Raw genomic sequence first — 16702 nt, 5'->3', positions numbered from 1 at the left:
TTATTGGTAAAATGAAAGGGAGTCCCATGTTATGGATTATCTTTCTGGTTGTCCTGAATGGAGACATATTCAAGTTATACAAATCATGGGGATTTAGTATGAGCATATATTGGGATATAGGAAGGAAAGGAAACATGTCTGTGAACCTCACATCCAAAATTCCTCAAAAGAACATAAATGTCTCTTTTATACTCTTGTCATATCCACAGGCTGAGTAACTGTAACTCTCTACATAGGCTGCAGTTAACCGGCAATAGATCAAATGCTGGCCTGAATGACAAAGTCACATAGCACAAGGAATGGCAATCTTTGTTTAACCACTTCGGTACCAGCGTCGACTATAGTCAAAAGCCACAGATGAACGCGCACTGCAACTTTCGTCGACAGCCGTGATATGACTGTTCTAACTGTTCATTTATAAAAATAAAATTGTGAACATTTAAAAAATAATGTAATGAAAACATATGTATATGTTGCCTATTCTGATTTACATTACAAGTAAAGCTGCCTGTAAAGTAAAACAAGCTTTCAGTGCTTTAAAGCTTTCCTCATCACACAAGAGCAAAACGGATCCATCGTCAATGCACAGCACAAACTATGGTGCGGACTGAGTGCTGGCTGTGGGCAGGTTTTGCGGCTGGTGAGCGCTGTACCGAAGTGGTTAAAAATGATAGTATTCTTCAGCCTCTTTTCTCAGCAGAGGAATGAATAACCATCAAGGCCTTAGTAAATTTCCAAAGGGGACAAAATAATTACCTAACTGATGATTACATGAAGGAAGGTAATGCAGCTATCAGTCATTGTGAGGTTTTGGGTTTTTTCAGTACAAAAATAATCATTTTTGGAACACTTAACTATGCGTCAGATGCATTGGACATATAATTTATTTTATTTAATTATTATAGCAACACAGAAGGTAGACATTTCTAAGGCTGTGTTTGTTGCCAATGAGACCAGAAATTTAAGGAACTTGCCTAAGTTCACACAGCTAAAACATGTGAAAACTAGAATGTCAACCAAGATTTGGCTAATATGAATTCTAGTTCCTTTCTTCAACAATACCACACTACCTTTCAAAGTATTATAGAAAAAATGAGCAGTTACAGATTGAATCTCATGCTGACTAATCGTATGCATGTACAACAATCTCTCATTCTTGCTAATTTGGAGGGCATTAAACCTGAATATACTTCTCTCTTATTTAAGGGCGGGGCACAAAAACTATACATGTTCCTATGTCTAAAAGAAATGATTTTTAAATATGGTGAAAAACAAATGAGAAACAAAATTTAGGTGCACTCAATAAAGACAAGATCATTAGGAATAGGGTCAAGGAGTTCCTTGTCCGTGGTTCCCTGTCTCAGAGACTGGTGCTTCTTGAATGGTGCCATGTTGCCTCTTTGCTGCTGGCCTCCCTGCTGGACAGCCAGTGTTCTCTGTATAGCCAGAAGAACAAAGATGAATAGTTCAAATCATGGCTAAACCTAATATGCTTTGGCATGATGTACATAGTATTTTTTTATCCTTGGAAAAACTATGTATTAATTAATATCTCTTAGAAAACATTTTATAGCACCCATTGATGCCAAGAAGAATTTAGAATTTCGATCCCATGTTAAATATTAACGTGGCCTTCTCATTAGAATTCATCAAATAGTTTTAAAATAGTAATTAAAAAGAAACCCATGGCTTTGCTTACTGAGAACAATCTATTAATATAAAGTTCACTATTGCAATCAAATTTTTTGTTCCATAGTAACCAAAAAAGATAGAAGTGCTAAAATATTTTTTTAAAAAGAAATAGTAACGAAACTAATTTTATTTCGGAAGCATAGCATGTTCTGCTTTTAGTGATACAGATTTTGAAAAGTGTCTTTGAACCTGTAAATGGAGCTCTCTGGGAAAAAACACAAAAAGATATATGTGACTATAATCTGTATTTATGAGTATTAATGCTTCCAAACCAACCTCCTACCCCCAAAAAGATGCTCACTTAGCATATTTATTATCTTTTTAAAAAGAGAAATCCTTCTAAAGGAGTTTCTTTTTACTTCTATTTTTCAAAAAAAATATATGTATTTTTATTTTCTCTGAAACTTGAGAGAATAGCCATAAAATTCAAAAGACTGCAGGAAATGCTTGCTTTTACATAGTCAATAGGATTTCTGTTTTTCCCAGAGGCTGCAGCAAATCTAGTTCTTTTTCAGAAACCCTGCCTTCCTGGCCTGTGGAATTCTGTTCAAAATATGTTTTACCTTATGAGTAATGTAGTTTTATCCAGTACTTATCTCTATACAAGACACTTTGCTTCTAGGATGCTAAAGAGTATTAGTCACTCTAGACTTTCAAGCTCTCATCTCTCTAAAGCATCCCTCTGGCTAATAACAATTTTTAACATGTTTCATTCTCTGTACCTGCTCCTTTCCTCCCCTTTCTTTTCCTCTCCTGTCTCCTCATGTTTGCCCGTCATCTTACTATTATAAAGTGAATTTTGTTAGTGACTCATTTAATGCCATCATTGGCAAAATTCTTTTAACATCAGCCTAATGTGTAGAATATTAAAGCTATAGAAAGTACAGTGAGGATGGTTGAGGAAACAGAAGGGTAATTCATTTTAGGTCTGTGTGATTTATCTCACAGCAAGAGCAGAACCAGAAATAAAACAAAGGGGATTCACAAATAGTAACCATAAATTAGATTTAGAATATACTTCTAGCACATTCCTTTTTACATACTGAAGTAATATCCAGCAAAAAAAATTATATAGAAAAATAGGAAGGCAGGCAAATAGCTGGGAAACATAGAGAACACATTTTTGCAGCATCTATAGTGAGTACTCAGTTTGTGACTAATTTTTCTTTCTTATGTTTCCTACTTTTTTTCTAATTTTTCAGAAATAAAAATAAATGACTTCTAGGATTTAGGTTTGTGCTTAATGAACAGGTATTCAGAATATCCTATAAAGGGGAATATAAGTTAAATGTATTTTCCTCTAATTAGTCTATTCAGAATATAAAAAATATTAGTATCATCTTTAGTCTGATCCAATATGAAATATGTTTAATATATTAAACAGACTCACACATCCTGAAGTAGCCTGGGAGTGGCTGCATTTATGTCAGTTTCCAAGGTAAATATACCCTCTTTCTATGCCTAATCCCCCATATGAGCTGATGCAATGTGATTTTTGAGAGTAAGAGACCAGGGCAGGAATCTTAGGCTCTGAACCTAAAGGGACAGGGGCAATGAGGATGCGTAGTAGACCCCGTTGTCACCCTGTCCTATCCTTTTGGCCCACACATGTAGGGTGTGTGGTAGGAAGATAAAAGATTATTGGTAGTTTCCACACAAGGATAGCTTTACCTCTTATATAATTGCAGCTACTCTCCCTGAGGGCTAGTTTTCTCTGGATTAGAAAAGCTTGCTAGACAGTGGACAGGAGTATACCTGAAGTGTGAGATATTTAAAATCTTGGGGGCAACCATGGACCAATGGCAGATAAATATAGGGAAAAAAAAAATGTCCTAGGATCCCCATGCACAAAAAGAGCTATTGTGAGGTATGTTCCACACAAATTTTCAGAGTCTCCTAATGGAACTGATCACAGTCACAGATGATTTTCTTACCTAATTTACTTGACTATGTAAGACGAGGCCCTTCCATAAATAGTACATTGTAAACTTCATAGCATCTGAAGCTTCAGAATTGAGAGCTAGAGTTTCTGTTTAAACAAGATCATAAAGTGATACAAATAATTCACATCCAAGAAAAAAGTTAATTACAAATGTGGTTTCATTTGCACAAGATAAGTGGCCAGGTGAATAACAGAGATATTCAAACACCTCCTCTGTAAGGAGAGAGGGTACAGTCTATTGACTCAATAAATTTATATGAACATCAGATGACTACATAGCTGACACAGGCCTTTCTTCTGCTTCCATATCATTCAGGAAAATGGAAGGAACTCTGGGATCTTGCTGTATTCTTGGTCCCATCATTTTAAAACAACAGTGGCATGAGTCCTCTTATGATCTGGTTGCCACAGGAGTTCTATCATCTCCCTCCTGGAAACTCTAAGGTACGCCAGATTTAATCTTTAGACTTCCCTTCCATTCTCCTTTCTCTTTCATCTCAGATAGGACAGAAATTTTAACCTCAGGGCTGGAAAAAAACTGACATTGTTCAAAATAATTTAATTCTTCTGCCATATGGGATTATTGGAAACATCAAGAAAATAAGTTTCTACCTGTGTATATCTCAAAATATTATCCTCATATGTGTATTTACATTGAAGTCTTTTCTGCTGCAGCCAAAGATATCTTTTTCTGAAGTTATCTTTGCCTGCTGGATACAAAGGTGTCACAGAAATTGAGAACACTGACATCTCCTTACACAGTGGGTGTTTTCTGAAATTATGGATCAAATTTTTAAAACATTTTGTAAAGTACATAGTGCAGTTACTGAGCTATACTACGGTAAATGTTCAATAAATGAAACTTATTTTGCTTCATTATTATTACTGTAAGAGTGGGTTTACAATTATTTTGAGGAGGATCTGCCACCAGGAGAATATAATCCAACTTCAAACTCTTCTTAGGTTAATCTACTTCCCAAGAAGCTTCTACATCACCAAAATCACCTTCTTTTCATTCTTTCCAATCTCTTGAGCTAAATTTTAATTTTGTCACTCATTTATTCATATAGCCATTTATTTGATCAATATCCAGTTATGTGACAGACACCATGCTAATGATGGGGAATAAATAATAAGCAAATTAATACAAATTTGCCCTCATGGTATGACAGTCTAGAGACAGAGGTAGATATTAACTAAATAACTACTAAAATGTGAAATTGTTATTATCATACATGATAAAAGGAAAATTACAAGAGGACATATTTGTCAGAGAGGTAGGGAAGAGTATACTGCTATATCTGATACCTGAAAAATGTCTCCAAATCCTCTCTCAGATGTCAACTAGAGAAGAAAGGATAAAATAACGCTCTAGGCATTATGTAATGTAGGCATAAGGTACATACTCCAGTGAGTATGTACTAAGGTCCTAGGGTAGGGAAAAAAATGACAGCAAGAATGGATTGTAAGAAGACTTAAAAAAGAGAGGACAAGAAAGGATCACAGAGCAAGATGAGAATGGAAAGTTAGATATGGGTGAGTCCATTCAGGCTTATAGGCTTTAACATGGACTTAAGCTTGAGATTCATAGTATACTTGAGGTGAAAAACAGAGGAGTGACATGGGCATCATGGAGAATGACCTGGTGAGGGAATAAGTGGAAGCAAGTTGACCTGGGAAGTGGAATTTTCTGTTGCACTTAAAGGACACGGAGAACTGTCAACTTGAAAGAGGGACAGAATGTGGCAGGAAGAAGTGATGGAGTCCAGAAATATTTAGAAAGGGAAGGCAAAATCATGCTAATAGATTTCATATGAGAGAGTGTATGAGAGGGAAAAGGGAGGACCAGAAATTTCTACTCTGGGATCTGAACTGTGGGTGAAGGGGATCCCTGAGTTGAGAAGTGTTTTTAAACAAGAGAGTAATGTAGGCAGTGCCTTTGTATTCACTGCCTATTTTACTCCTTTCTTTAGAACAGCTACTGTCATAGAACTCCAAATTCATGCTGGTGTATTTTATGCACAGCTAAACACAAACACTGCTTGGAGATAGAGAAAGGTTTATTTGATTTGATCAAATGAGAAGACTGGAGAGCAAAATCTCTGATATATATCTTCCCAAGAAATATAGCAGCAAGCTTTCATGTGGGATGGGGGTTTAAAAAGGGCGTATTTCAGGGAACCAAAAGGGAAAATCTGTGCTTCTTTTAGTCTCAGATAACACCTTGAATAACCAGACTTCTTGGTGTCAGCTGCTAGTCACAACTTTTTCAGGGGCATTCATTCCTTCTGCAAAACAAAGTCATAGATTCTCCTCATGACCTTAGAGTTCTGTCCTCCTACCTGACAAAGTTAAGTGTGCATCAACAGTTAATAATTCCTATGATAATAATGAGTGTTGGGCAGGGAGCAAGAGGTTCACTTGTGCAAACAACCAAAGACCAAGTCCAATTTTACATTACAATTTTACATTATTGATCTCAGTCATCAAATAATGTCAGGGCCAGCTACACTTCTATTCTGATGAAAGAATGTCCATGATTTTCTGTATGTTTACAATTATTCCCCTGTTAGAAATAAACACAAAGCTTAGTTTGACTTAGTTTCCTCTCTTCACCCCATATAATTTTTTTTTAATATTATAGAAGAATACAATTTAACAGAATTGTATATAACAACTTAAAGGAACTTAGGAAACTTCTCTTGTCGCATTTTGAATAAGAAAAAAAATGGAAATAATTCTACAAACATTAGTAAACTCTTAAAACACACAAGATATTTTTTCTTTGACTAACATCAAAGAACAAATACATATGACCTATCAATGCTTCTTAGCAATACAGGAATATACTGGAACTGAAATGGCTACAGGAGGAATTTATTTCTAAAAATCAAATGCTTTTAGAGTAGTAAACACATGTTCATTCCCAAGCATCTGACAGTATTTTTATGGCCCTAATTTCTATCAGCATTTTATTCTAACTCAACCTCACACTCTATAAAGGATCACTCACAATTTTAAGTCATTGGTTACATTCATTGTCACAGCATACCCTGAATAAAACTTGATCATGACCTCATACCCAGTATCATAATCTCATACAAACAAATGTAACATATTTCAAAATAATGAATATAACTTGTTCTAGGAAATAGTGAGCATAAGTGATCCCTTCTAAAATATATTAACAATTAAATAACAAATAATTATCTTTCAACCCATGAATACATATTATATACATGTTTCTGACTTTACAGTAGTCTAATCCAAGTTAAGCCTCATCTCCAAGGTTCCCAAAGCATACGTCCTTGCTTTATGAGCATATATATGACAGTTAAATTATATGTTTATCATTTTCACTGAGGATGTTTGACATTTATAGGTTGTGGTGAAAACAAATTGGGTAATTTTGCTGCCTTAAAAAAGACAAACCCACTACAAAAACTGGATTCTCTCTGTTTTCAAGGAAGGACAGTTTCTGTTTCTAAATGAGAAGTTCTTGTATCTTTTATGTACAGAAAATAAAATAAATCACAGACATTGAAAAGTTTTTTCAACTAAATTTTCATATGTAGGATACATTAACTCTCAGTTAATGGCAAGACAAATTAGGAGATAAGTCATCCAATGACTTAAATGAAATTAAATCATTAAAACAGTTCTCTTCTTGGCACAATCTGTGTTGTAATTCCTAGGTTGTTCTGCTGAAGTAGACTTATGACCAAGGTTAGAGGTGTTCTCTGAAAGCTTTAAATTTAACTATACCTATTTCCAGGCCAGTGTACACTTTTTCAGGAGCATCATGATAGAGTTCCGTGTGAATATGATTACCATGGGGAAGATCTAGGTCTAGATTTTCTTTTTAAATGCCAGGCCAAATAAGGACAGCTTGATTTTTAGTTTTCTACCTTCTCTTTAGGAAAGGGTGGTGTGCATTACATCCCACAGAACATTAGCCAAAGAAATTAAGCTACAGAATGCTTGCTAGAAATTCAGGTTCTGCATTATGATAAAACTATGAAGATAGAGTATCTGTAAACTCCGAGCATTCCAGCAAATAATCCAAGCTTAAAAGGTGTAAGGGTACAAAAATGATTGGTTACTAGGGACTGGAGAGAGAGAAAATGAGGACTTACTGTTTAATAGGTATAGACTTAAAAATTTCAGTTTTATAAAATGAAAAGAGTTATGGAGATAGATGGTAGTGATGATTGCACAACACTATGAATGTATTTAAGACCATTCAACTATACATTTAGAAATGGTGGAGATAGTAAATTTTATGAGATGTGTATTTTACCACAATAAGAAAATGAAAAAAAAAGGCATTCCTAGTTGCAAATGAAATTATGTTTATAATTTCATATTGTTAAATACTCTTCCTGTAAATCAGAGAATCCCTAAATGATACCCTTGCTTTAATAGATTACTAGGACAATATATTGAGACAGTATTATTTAGTATCAACTTTCAGATTTCATCCCATCATAACCCACATACCTTTAATTGGGAAATACAAACGTGTTAGTTAGTCAGCAAGCATCTCAGCTTTATGGCAGGACAGAATTGTTTGTAATTCTGGGCAAGAAAACTTGAATAAAGCACTGATGAATTCAGTGCTTGGGGCAGAGTCCCCCAAGAGCCTTGTATCCGAGCTCCATCACTTCCACCACCATCCCTTATTCTCTTAAGCTTGCACATTCTACCAGAAGTGTCACTGATGCCACTTTTGCTGGTATTTCAGGGCCCTTGTGTCTTGTGTAATGTTATCCCTTCACTTACTTGTTAATAAATTCATGAATTATTTAACACAATTATTCATGAATTAACACAACTATGTGTACCTGAAAAAGGAAATATTTGAAATTGAGAAGAGATAGCCTTAGATGTTAGCTTTTAGTCTTATTTTCCGTGTGGTATCCTGCTACTAAAATACTCTAAGATTCATTTGTATTATATAAAATCTGGACTAAAAAATCTAATCCTCAGGTTTACTATACAAATTAAATGAGACAGCAGGATATACTAGTGGTATGTCTAAAGCAATATAAGTCTCAAAAAAAGTGGGTTGAGGATTCTCTTATCTTTCACAAAGATAAAAGTCTGAGTTAAAACTAACATAGATACCAAGAAATTGACAATAATAAAAATATTACATTTAATAGCCTATATGACATACCTAAAACAGTGCTTAGAAAAATATTTAATAGTCTATTTATATTAATAAGCAGAAAAATATAATGAATAATTAGCCCAAGAAGCTAAAGACCAATAAGGAAAGGAGAATAAGTATATAGAAAAAATAATAAAAGCAGCAAATATTGAATTAAGAAATAGAATTTTGTTAAATTTCCTAATAAATGAGTCTGTAAGGAAAATGAAGCATAAAACAGATATATTATCTAACTTGAAAAAAAAGACAAATGAACTAAATAAAAGTAAAAGATGTAAATTTTCATAGAAGACTTAAAAAAACATAGATTACTTTGCTCATTTCTGTGAGAATTCATTTGAAAACATAAATACAATAATCTAAGATTATTCTTCAAAAACAGCATACAAAATTGAAACACAGATTATGATAAAAGAAATAGAGAAACTTCTCAAAGAACAACCACCACATCATATCCCAGACATACATAAATACACAGAAAGCAAACTGCTTATCATAAACAGATCATTTAGGAAATTCAGGGAATTCTACCAATTACTCAAATAACACAAGACTCCTATGCTATTTAAATTGTTCAAGGGCATGTTTAACACAACTAAACACAGGTAAAAGACAAACAAAATCATGAAACAATTCCATTCATTGAACATAAACCCTAAACTAAATATTAGAAAACAGAATATAGGAGCGTAACAAAACAATAAAAATCCATAATTAATTAGGTTCTTACAGGATTCAAGTATAATTAAAAATTGAAGAAATTTACTAAAATAATTTGCCACAATAATATAGATTCAAAACTAAAGGTTTATAATTAATCCTTAAATCTTAAAAAGGTATTTGATTAAAAATTGAATATCCACATTTGATTTAAAAAGTAGATAATAAATTTAGGATCCTGGATACTTATTTGACATTAGAAAATACAGATATCAATTTAGACATATATAGAGAGATACAGACATAGTACATATAGATCCACACATGGCTAAGGTTTATGGTATTGGACAGTACAGTTAAGGGGCCTCAACATCGATAAAAAGTTGCTAAAATCTTCCTTACCATGTGAAATATAGCTAACATTGAAACCTGAGTATCTCTGGCTCAACATTGGGTAGAAAAAAATGAAAGTAAATATTGAGTTAAATATATAACTTATTGGTTATAGGAATCCTAAATCACTACATTAAATTAGAAAAAATATTTTTTGACAAACTTGAACTAAATTACTGGACAATAGTTACCATTATTGGGAGTGTGTATGTGTATGAGAGAGAGATCAAAATTAAAACATACTGAATTCATTAAAATATATAGGAGGAGGACAGACATTGATCAACTATAGAAAATGTAATGTTTAATATTTATAGTTGAATTTATAGTATCACTGATTAAAGACTATAAAGAGAATTCAAAAATTATAGTATAGTGAGAAAATCTCAATGGGAAAAACCAATGAATGATAAAGTGAGAAAGAGCAAAGTTAAAAAAGGAAGATAAAAAATGTATAAAATAGGATTATAGAAATATATTCAAATTTATTCAAAGTTATCATAAATGCTAGGGAGAAAATTCAGTTAGAAGACAGATTGTTAGATTGGATTAAAGATCCAATCCAACTCTTTGCTCATTATAAAATAAGTATTCCAAATATAAGAATAGAGAAAGACTAAAAGTAAAGGTTTGGAAACATACAGAAAAATAGCAATTAAAAGAATGCTGAAGTAGTATTATCAATCTAAAACAAAATAGATGTTAAGGCAAGAAGAATTATTAAAGATAAAAATGGTGACTATACAAACATAATAGTTTCAATTGACTTGGAAGATATTAAACTTAAAAGCACTTAAACACCTTTACCATACATAAACAGAAATTCATAAATCTATGATCACAATGGGTATTTCAGCATACTATCATGAGTAAGATTATAGCTGGTTTCAATGGTACAGTTAAGAAGTATAATTTGAAGAACATACACAGAATTATGCTAGTAATAATTACAGAATATTCTTTGCAAATGCACATAAAATTGTTAATAATTAGTCTCACAAAATTCAAAAATGAACATTTTAGAGATTATATAATGTCTGACCATAATGCAATTAACTTACAAGTTAATTACTAAAAGATAACTAAGCCTTTTCATAGGTAAAACTCCATTCCAAATGCATTGAAGTCTTGAATTTGAAGAATACAACTTTAAAGGCTTAGAAATAAAGATATTTATTACACATTTTTAATTATACATCATTTTTCTAGAAATAGAGCAATATTTCCTTAAAAAGACCACAAAATGTGGAAACAAAAAAACATATGGATAAATTTGATTACTTTTAAATTAAGCACCTTTGCTCAGAAAAAACACCATAAAAGTAAAAATTTCCAAAATATGAGAAAATATTTGCAATAGATATAATCCCAAAACAATTTTTAATCCAAAATATACAACAAACTTTTACAAATTATTAAGAAAAATATGCATGATAGGAAAAAAGGTGCAAAATAAATGAATGGATGTTTTCCAGAAGGGAAAACTATATTGTCATTGAGTAAGTAGAAAAAAAACATTGAAAGTCTCACAATTCCAATTGTGGTAAGGATATGGATCCAAGATCACTCTTACAAATTGCTGATAATAAATATAGATCTACACACACACACAAATGAAGTTGAAAAACAACATGGCATTATCAAATAATATGCAAATAAATTGGAAAGGATTGCCTATTTACAAAAATAATGGTAAATACATTGCAGAAGTCCTAAGTATTTTATTCTTATAGCCATGATTGAGTTCTGTAAGGTTGGAAGCAGATTAGATATAAATCAAGAGTAAAGGTCACTAAAGAAAATATTAACAAAAAATACACAAAATTACATAGATGACTTGACTAAAAGGTTAACTATAATCATTTGAATTTTATTCTCCATAAGAAATTAACTATATACTACCAATTACTTGAGTCATATTTTATCTAATTATTAACAGACTTGGTCTAACATGTTCAAAGACTGAGTTATTAGGATAATAATTAAACATCAAATTGAATCCTTTGTATTATATAACCTTTCTATAGTGAAAAAAAAAGAGAGTTTTCATTGTTTCGGAAGAATCCCAAGACAGTGTAGAAAAACCACCCTCTAAACTACACCAACTGAGTTGGTGCCAAGAGACTCAAGAAAGACTCAGACAAATCCAGCTTGATTAGTTAAGTGAGTTCATTAGCGGTTACTTACACAGGGCTCTCCTTCCTAGTCAAGATAGGAATCCCCACTGCACTCACTCCTGGGTGGCTGTGGGAGTTCTTCAGGGAGTAAGATCTACCTGTTTGTGGAACCTTAAATTTCTTTCTGGCAAGTGATGCAGAGCTCTCTCTCTCTCTGCATCATTGTATATTTATGAAGATCTTGCAGGTTCTTAAACTTAAGGCCAAAGCTAAGTGCATATTGTTCTTGAGCATTAAACAAAAAATACACACATGAAGACAACTTAATGGAAAAACTCATGTTTATAATCCTGAAATACTGAGTCCATAATTCTTCCCAAGTACCTGTTCAAGTAAAGTATTTCAGTACTTTTTATATCCCTTTTCAGATTCCTATTGCTATCAGAAACATTAGCTTTCTATCAATTCTCTAACTCTTTAAAGTCTGAATAGTCATAAAAATATGTCTATGAGTACACACAAGTTCTCAAAGTGCTTGATATTTATACGTTTCAGAAATATTTAAAATGACTTTTGCTTTTTCCTCTAAATTTGCCTTTGTCTATAGAATTTGAAAATATGACATTTCCAGCAGAAGCTGTTTTTTAAAGCTTCTCTTTAATTATGCAGTGCACATGTACCAAACAGGTGTTCAACTTCCTGACATTCATCCATCTACACTTGATGAACATCTTCATTTGCAAATAATCACTGCTAGGTTTCTTTCTTTAGCATTGTATTTCATGGACAAATAAATTCTCCCATTTTCCTGAAGTTAACTGCTCTGAAGTTTGATTAGTGAAGATGTAGCTAAAGATTTTTCAAACAATTTGTTTGTCTTTTCATATTACAACAGTAATTTGTGTTCACATAACTGTTAGAGAAAGCTCCTTTATGTATACAGACTCCTATTTTAGACTGTTGAGATTCAACTGACTATTGCACACAGGGTTTTGATGGCTAGAGCAGGCAGACAAAGCAATCAACGCTCATGAAGGAAGTATGCTTTAGTAAGTTTTTCAATCTTTTTGTTTTTCACTTGACATTCTAGAAGAATTCTACAGTATATGATTCAATACTTCTAGAAATAGCTATCCCTTTTTGCTTGCTGACAATATCCTCTTTCATGGTTTTCCTCTTTTCACCTCACCTCTCTCTCTCAATTTTCTGCATGGCCTTCTGCTCTACCTGACCTCTGAATACTGGATAGTTTCAGGATTTGGCTCCAAGTCTTCTCCTTTTTTTTTTTTTTTATCTAGAACACTACTCCCACATACCACCAATTAACAAACTGCTTTAAAAATGTTAAGACCTATAAGCTATGTAGGGTTTTATTGAGTTCTGCCATTCATAAGCTAATGATGCGTGATTTTGTATTTTAATCTAGTCTTGCTCTTTGAATTCCATACTTCCATATTATGTAGACTCTTGGCCTACATAATGTCACCACTTTTATATCTAAAAGACATCTCATTCTCAGAATATCAAATTCACATGTTAAAAGCAATTAAAACCAAATAATTCTAAAATACTATTTCTCACCTATTGGACTGACAATACTTTAAAATATGGTATTTTCTGTTCATGAGGCTGAGGAGAAACAGGCACACTCATTCACAGCAAATGAGAATGGAAATTTATACATACAACCTTTCTAGAGAAAGATTTCAGAAATACACAACAAAACGGTGCACTTTCTTTTTGACATAGCAATTATACTTTTAGAAATCTAAAGATTCACCTACAACAACATGAAAGTACACAAGATTACATGAAAGATGCACAAGATTATTCATTGCAGCATTGTTTGTAGTTGCAAAATACTGGAAGCAATCTAATGCTCATATATAGAAGAGTGGTTGCATAATCTGTGGTAAAGTCACTCAATGGAGTATTATGCTGCTATACAAAAGAATAGAGAAGATCTCTATAAATTGAAATGGACTGAGTTACCAGGTCATATGGTTAAGTGAGAAAAACAATGCACCTAGGAGTATAGTATGCTACTGATGTAAGAAGAAGGAGATAGAAAATATAAATGTATCTGTTCATTTGTTAAAAAGGAATAAGGAAATGCAGGAAGAATAAACTAGAGGGGAAAAAAAAGATCCACTGTTCACAGATGGTAAAGGGCTGGACAGAAGGGGAGGATATGTTTGGGGTAGCAGAAATGAACAGGGAGTGACAGTTATGTGAGTATGTGTTTTTACATAGCTCTGACTCACAGAAATGTTTCTCTTTTATCCCTGTTTGCTTATATTTTCACATAACCTTCACATACTCAAAATATAAACAATTAAAACTAACCAGTATATGAGGGAAACCCAAATGAGGATGCAAACCTAATAAATGAACCTAACTATATTCAAGTAAATGATAATATAACCATACTGAAGGCAGTGGAGTGGGCAGTAGAAGAACAAACCCAAGTAACTTTGAAAAACATTATTTTAGCTGTGTACTACTGTAAGGCTAAAAATAACAATATACAGAAAAGACATGTACACAGTATAGAAATGCTCTAATCTAGTTAGTAGATGTGTTTCTTATGGAGGCGTGGGTTAGCAATTCTGAAAGTACTTCATGTGTATAGTAGGTTTGAGCAAAGAAGGAAATAGATTGTGTATATATATATATATATATATATATATGTATATATATATATTAGAGAAAGAAGTTTCATATAAGGAAAACAGGTAATAGGGAAGGCTAAAATAAGCTACGGTGTTAGATTGTAATCCAAAGTGTCAGTATAAACTCCTGACTTCATACACATGCATTCACATGTGCACACAGACACATACAAATATTGATGTGTATAGATCTATGCACGGGTTAGTATACAAAATAGTAGTACTTTGGCTTCCCACTAAGATGTAGGAACATATACTGAATTTACCTTCCCACTTGAAACAATCAAAACAAAGACAAAATATATGAAACAACAATTTTCAAGACACTGGCCATCAAGTAACTAAGGACAGTGATCCTGGAGACACAAGAAACAAATGAGCTACAGCACATGGAGGAGGAACCCAGCCAGAGCTCAGCAGATTCCTCTGTTGTGAGGAAAGGTTGCTGAGAGTCTGAGGAGGTCAAGTGGCTGGAATTCACAGGACAAAGTAGCAGCGAGGGAAGAGCTGCCCAGAAGGAGAAATCCAGAGGTCTGATGATGGCCTTCTTTAATACTGACAGTGAACTACCCAAAGCCAGAGAGTCACCCAGAAAGACTAGAACAAGAAGCCTACATAGCTGAGGCGTTTTAAGGAGAGCTGAATTGTGAAATGATTCAGTGATTGGCTAAGGCTGCTGAACAACTGATGTTTTATGCTATCTTATTCTGTGCTATAATTGCTCACCACACCACAAGTCTTGGGCCTTTGTCACAAACTTCAAACTGTTATATACTCAATCTCATCTGGGTGATTCTGTGGGAAGGAGGAGGAACTTAAGGGCTTAGTAGCAATAAAAAGGATGATAAAGAAGCAGAACTCAGACTTACAGGCAAATATTTAAAATAGCCCTTTCCCTGATGAATCTCTGGACAATTGTGGGGGGAGGGGGTCTGGATTCCTGTAGTAGGTTAAATGAAAGTGAAATCAATTTTAATTAATGGAATTTAAAAGTCATGATAAACCATCAACCTGGATTCAAATAGAGGTTTTGACAATTGATAACTGAATTTCTAGAATGTCTTTTACTACCAACACCTCTTCAAAATAAGTTTTTTTACCATGTTATTTTTTTAATTGTTTATATTTTTTATATTTGGTTTTTCTCTTGTCTAACAAGAGTCATTATGTCTTTCTGGTGATTTTGCTTAGCTCTGCTATAATATGTTGATTTGATGATGTAGTTCTCAGAGTCTAATTTGTCTAATTTCTAAACAATGAGAGCTGCTTTGTCTTTTGCTCCATATACTAACATAGATGGGAATGGCACTTTATGGTTCATTAATATGTCTAGGCACATACTTTTATTTATTTTTTATGAAACTATGAGTTTTCAATGAGATTTCTTTCTCTTTATAGATTAAAGAAAAAGAAATTCAAAGAATTATTTGCTGTTTTCACAATGCTAGAATGTGGCAGAATTAGAATTCAAATTCATGTTTATTGACTCTAATTTCTATTATTTGTCAATATAATGCATATTCCTTTTTACAAAAATCACTCATGAATTTTGCTTACTAGAATATAGATAATATTGTTAAACTGGCTAGCCAATGACTTTTTTTAATCCTAAAATTCTTTTGTTTCCTTGGAGAAAAACAAAGAGAAAAAAATATATTTTTCTTACTTCAAATAAGGCAACCAATAATCCTAAAAAAGGTGTTTGTGGGAAAATAAGTGGTTATACTAATCAAGATAATATTAACACCTCACAGAGATCATTTCAAATTTGCATTTAATGAGAGATAATAAAAACCTGAATGTCAAGGATAAATTATCCTTGAATTTACAATTGTTACACTTGCATATAGTTATTCATTTTGACAGGCATTTTATTAATGGTGAAAATATACATTAATTTTACACATATAACATAAAAGAGTAAACAGAAAAGGGAAATATCTTTGTGTTGGAAAGCAACTCATGCTTCTGAGAAAACAAGGAAATAAATGGGAACTTTTTCTAATCTTTGACTCATTTTTTATTAAAATCATAGCTGCAAACCTGAATGTCT

Source organism: Microcebus murinus, chromosome 9 (assembly GCF_040939455.1).
Source record: "Microcebus murinus isolate Inina chromosome 9, M.murinus_Inina_mat1.0, whole genome shotgun sequence".
Lineage (NCBI taxonomy): Eukaryota > Metazoa > Chordata > Mammalia > Primates > Cheirogaleidae > Microcebus > Microcebus murinus.
Note: the sequence above shows the minus strand (reverse complement) of the source record.